The sequence below is a fragment of the Pantherophis guttatus genome, chromosome 8 (genome assembly GCF_059756535.1).
Source record: "Pantherophis guttatus breed Tessera chromosome 8, ASM5975653v1, whole genome shotgun sequence".
NCBI lineage: Eukaryota > Metazoa > Chordata > Lepidosauria > Squamata > Colubridae > Pantherophis > Pantherophis guttatus.
In genome coordinates this window covers 53,868,715-53,874,565 of record NC_142070.1, presented here as the reverse complement: position 1 = coordinate 53,874,565, position 5,851 = coordinate 53,868,715, and the positions used below count along the sequence as shown (strand labels likewise).

Genomic DNA, 5,851 nt, shown 5'->3' with positions numbered 1-5,851 from the left:
TCCTATATGCTGTCTCAGATGTCACATGAAGATAACATATGATACTCCCTTTCTGTACTATCTCACCCCCAATGTCTGGAAGAAATGGTTTAGTTCCTTATCTTACCATATATGTTATGTATAACACCCCTGGGTGGTCGCTCCTGAACATTCTCCAGACGCCACGGGGGCTTGGACCTCTGGGGGATGGTAGCGGCAACCCTGTGGTGCCGATGGTGCTACAAGCGAGCCCAAGAACCCTGCACTGTAGGAAAGGAGGTCTGAACAATTCCTGGCCAGGACATGAGGAGTGAACATGCCTCAGGCGAGTATACATTAAAGTGTGTGGTACCTGTCTCACTTGAAGACAGAAGAGGGGGACTGATCACCCTCCTGGACTCAGGGCAGAGGCCCTAAAATAGTCCGTGTTAGTTGTGTGGGTGGTTAAGTCACTGCAGTTCTCGTTCGTGACCGTGAGCTCTGGGGCGGCGAGTCAGTGACAGTGTGATAGGATGGGGGGGGAACAGAGCGTGCCCAACACACCATTGGCATGTATGTTAAAAGGATTTGACACTTATTTTAATGACCCCTCATATCCAAAAGGGACAAAGGATAGGTTGAAGTTTTTGTGTGAAACTGTGTGGCCGCGATTGGGAACAGGCTGGCCGCCTCAAGGTTCCTTCAAGGAGGAGATAGCGGGTGACCTGTGGGGTGTAATAGCAGTAAATCAGGATAAGTACCCTGACCAATTCCCTTATATAGACCAATGGGTAAATGCTTTGACTGAAAGGGCAGATGATTTGTTGCTATGTCAGGCAGAGATGGTTCGGCTATGCGTAGCCCGACCAGGGAATAGATGATTGAGGGTGAAGCCCATGAAGGGAGGAGATGTGAAGGAAAGAAAAACTGAGAGATATACCATGAGGAAGAAAGTTTTTGTAGAGGAACAGGAGGAAGTTATGAGACCCCCTCCATGTGCTCCACCGTTGCCGCCCTTGATACCTCCACAGGCACAGGCACAGGGACCGGTTGAAAATGGAGATGGGCATCAAAGAAGAGCCAGTGATGGTGCCACGGGAGTGAAGGTTAAGTCGGGTCCCTCAGCCGATGGTAGTGGGCAGAGTGAAGATGATGAAGAGACTCTAGGGGCTGTGGGTGGAGAGGAAGTCGTAGGAGTTCAGACCCATTTGACTATGGCAAAAGCGGAAGCTGCCAAACGAGAGTTTCTTGCACCACTACGCCAGGTAGATCAGCAAGTGGTTAATCAGCAAGGGCAGGTGGAATACCGACCCCTTTTTCAATATGTGCCATTTACCACTACTGATCTCTTGAATTGGAAACAGCACTATGGGCCGCTAACCACTAAGCATACGGAGATGGCAGATTTATTCCAGACTATTATGCAGACACATAACCCGACTTGGCAGAATGTACAGCAGTTGCTGAATACTTTATTGACCCCTGAAGAAAGGGAAAAATGGAAGGCAGCTGTTCGGAAGTGTGTGAAAGCTAGATTTCCGAATGTCGAGGACATTCAGCCGCAATTGTTGGAACTGGCTCCAATAATCAATCCAGGATGGGATCCCAGGGACCAACAACACATGACCCATATAAAGGAATATCAGAATTTGGTAATAGAGGCTCTTAGACAGGCAGGAAAACCCCCGGTGAACATGTCCAAACCTTCGTTGGTAACTCAGGGAGCAGATGAAAGTCCGGAAAGTTTTCTTCAAAGATTGATTGAGGCATATGAATTGTAAACGCAGGTAGATCCGAGACATGCGGATAATGTAAGGCTGCTGAATGAGAGGTTTATAGCCCAGAGTTATGAAGATATTAAGAGGAAGCTGCAGAGATTGGAAGGGGCTCTGGGGAAGAATACAAGTGAGTTGCTGGAAGTTGCAAGGAAAGTATATGCGAATAGAGACAAGGTGGAAAAGAAGGAAAAGGATGCAAGGATGCAAAAGAAGGCGGAGTTGTTGGCTGTGGCATTACAAGGAGGGATGACTATAGGCGCCACTCAGGGTGAATCCCTGGGCCCCAATCAATGTGCTTACTGTAAAGGAGAGGGACATTGGCAGAGGGAATGCCCAAGGAGAATGATGAGGGGCAGAGGAATAATGCGAAGACCAGGGGTGAGACCAGATTTTGGATCTGGACCACATGGAAATATGGTGCCAGGAAGGTTTCCAAGTAGAGGTGGAGAACGAGGCTGGCGAGGAGGTAGAGGTTTTGGCAGAGGTTTTAGTAGAGGTTTTGAAAACTCTGAGTGCAGGAGGTAGAGAGCATTGGATTGGCTGAAATGGGCTGGTCAGACTGATGGGGACCAGGCTTGGAAGAGGCCCCACCCGAGCCATTGGTTACTGTGAATATAGGGGGCCAACAAACAACATTCTTGGTAGATACTGGAGCAGGGAGATCAGTTGTGAATAAAAAAATTTCAGCGCCTGGGCCACATAGGCTTCAGGTCCAGGGCATATTTGGACAGGTCCTGAGGCACCAGGTCCTGAAACCCATTACTTGTGATTTCAAAGGGACTGAAGTCCAACATGAATTTCTTTACGTCCCTGAATGTCCAATTCCATTGTTAGGTAGGGATTTGCTTTGCAAGTTGGGTGCAACCATTTCATTTGATGAAGGTCGTCAGAGGGTGACTGTAAGGCATTCACCAGAAGAAACTTGGAGGTTAATGGTGGGGAGGCAGGTGGGAATGGAAAAACAGGAAGAGAAGTGGCGTCAGTTTAATGTGCCTGGGTTATGGGCAGAGGATAATCCACCGGGCTTTGCGACTCATCATCCCCCTCTGGTGTTGAGGTGAAGCCTGGGGCTATTCCTGTGCGTATAGGCCAACGACCTGTCTCTTGGGAGGCTATTTGTGCTGTATACAAAAGTATTCAGAAATATTTGAAGGCTGGTGTTTTAGTACCCATCCAACCCCCCTGGAATACTCCAATCATTCCACTTAAAAAGCCTGATGGGTCTTATCGCCCGGTGCAGGATCTGAGACCCATAAATAACCTGACTGTGACCCTGCACCCTGCCGTACCAAACCCCTATATGCTCCTCAGTTTAATTCCCCCACAAGCTGACTGGTTCTCAGTAATTGATCTAAAAGATGCCTTTTTCACCATTCCTGTACATCCAATTAGCCAGCCCCTGTTTGCTTTTGAGTGGGAACACCCTCGCACAGGAACAAAAATGCAATATACTTGGACTCGGCTTCCCCAAGGGCTTAAGAATTCCCCTACTTTATTTGGGACAGCATTGGCCACTGATCTGCAATATTATGTCCCCCACCAGCAAGGGAATACAGTTTTGCAATATGTTGATGATGTATTAATAACAGGGCAGTCAAAGGATTTGTGTTGGGACAATATGAAGGTATTGTTGGACTTATTGTTAGAGTGTGGATACCGAGTCTCAAGGAAGAAGGCCCAGTTGGTGCAACAGCGTGTTAGATATTTAGGATATGATATTGAAAAGGGACGTTGGGCATTAAGACCAGAGCGGAAGCAGGCAATTCTAGCTTTAGCCGAGCCCCGAACTAAAAGACAATTGAGGAGTTTCTTAGGATTGGCAAGCTTTTGTCGCATTTGGATACCTAATTTTGCTTTGATGGCAGCTCCTTTATATGCTGCCACAAAAGGAGCTAATGTGGAACCCCTTGAGTGGGGAGGGGAACAGAAAAGAGCTTTTAAAGACATTAAAACATTAACACAGGCGCCGGCTTTAGCACTGCCTAACTTGCAGAAGTCTTTTAATCTGTATGTTGATACCAGTAAAAACATCACTTTAAGGGTTCTTACCCAGCCCTTAGGAAGTTGGCAGCAGCCGGTGGCTTATTTATCAAAACAGTTGGATGGAGTAGCTAAAAGTTGGCCCCATTGTTTGAAGGTGCTGGCTGCAATTGCAGAATTGATACAGGATTGCAATAAGCTTACCTTCTCTTGTCCTATAAATGTGCATTCCCCTCATGCTGTACAGTCCATATTGGATACTAAAGGTCATTTGTGGATAAGTGGTCAGCAATTGGCAAAATATCAGGCAATAATGATTGAAAATCCTCAAGTACGACACATGACTGTTTACAGGTACTTGATAAGGTTTATTCCACCCGGCCTGATTTAACTGATATTCCATTGGCTAATGCACAGTTAAATTGGTACACTGATGGGTCTAGTTATGTTATGGATGGTAATCGGCTGTCTGGATATGCAATTGTGGATGATGATAAAGTGATAGAAAGTGGCCCATTAAGTAAAGTTTATAGTGCGCAAGTAGCTGAATTGTGGGCATTGATACGAGCTCTGGAGTTGGCGGAGGGAAGAAGCTTGAATGTGTGGACTGATAGCAAATATGCATTTCTCACGCTGCATGCACATGGAGCGGTATACAAAGAGAGAGGTTTTAAGGATTCAGCGGGGAAAGACATCCTACATGGACATCTTATCAGCCGCTTGATTAAAGCTGTTAATAAACCAAAGAAAGTTGCTGTCATGCATTGTAAAGGACATCAGAGGGGAGATGATAGAGTGGTGTTGGGAAATAGAGCTGCTGATGTGGAGGCCAGAGAAGCCGCAAAAAGGGAAGGGCCGACCCAAGATTTGTTTATTCAAGTTGCTATGGTTTTGGGAGTTTTACCTCCTTTACACAGCAGGAAAGTGTGAAGGCAGTCACTGATTTAAAAGCTAAGATTGAGGAAGGATGGTATGTGTTACCAGACAAAAGGATCTTTGTACCATCGTCAATGGCTTGGACGCTAGCACAGCTAGCACATAATACCATTCATATGGGAAAAACGGCTTTAGAAGCAGCATTAAGACGGGATTATTACATCAATGGTCTTGCTGGTATTGTTGCAGGGACTGTTGCTAAGTGTGTAACCTGTGCAAAGGTAAATCCAAGACAAGGACCACTATTGACCCCTGGAGCAATACCACAATCCTATATTCCCATGGATTATGTTACGATAGATTTTACTGATATGCCAAGGTGTGGATTCTATAAAGCAATGTTAGTCATGGTTGATATGTATACTGGGTGGCCGGAGGCATTTCCTACCAAAACTAAACAAGCAAGGGAAGTGGCTCGGATTTTGCTCAAATAAATAATTCCCAGGTTTGGAATCCCTGGCCATATATCTTCAGATAATGGCCTTGAATTTGTCCATCACATTAATCAAGCTGTGGCTAATGCAGTGGGGATCCATTGGAGGTTACACGGTGCGTTTCACCCCCAATCTGAAACTCCTGCAGAACGAATGAATCGCACCTTAAAGGAAAGGATCACTAAGATATGTGCTGAAAGCCACCATAAATGGCCAGATGCCCTTCCATTGGCTCTTTATGCTATTAGGAGCTCTCCCCGCAGCCAACACAAACTATCACCCTTTGAATTGATGTTTGGTCGCCTTCCAAATCTGTTACCTAAGAATTTAACAGGTTGGCCTGATTTGGGACATAAAGGGGGTGTTTGGAATTTAGAAATGGTGCAAGAACTCAACAAACAAGTTGAGAAGCTTCAACACTATGTGATGGAACAAGTGCCCCCTAGGCTGGTTACACGCTGTCATCCATTTAAACCAGGGGATAGGGTCTGGATAAAGCACCGAAAAAAGGAACAGTTAGAAGGTAGATGGAAAGGACCATATACTGTTGTTATGGCCTCCCCGCTTGCTATTAAAATTGCAGAATCCAAGTTGTGGATCCATTGGACACGAGTCAAGGCTACTGCTGACCTGGATTGGACAGTGATCATTGACAAGCAGAAACCGACTAAGTTGACTTTTAAACACAAATAGTTTTGCATAAGTGTGCAGTGTAGGAGGCAGGCTGCTCTGCTGGAGCCTTACCGGCAATAGGCTTCTCTACGC

At 46.0% G+C, this 5,851-nt stretch overlaps 1 pseudogene; it reads left to right on the top strand.

The window, feature by feature from the left end:
- Window positions 1-491: 491 nt before the first annotated feature.
- Window positions 492-1,739, top strand: LOC148112646 (uncharacterized; annotated as a pseudogene).
- The last annotated feature ends 4,112 nt before the right edge of the window (window positions 1,740-5,851 follow it).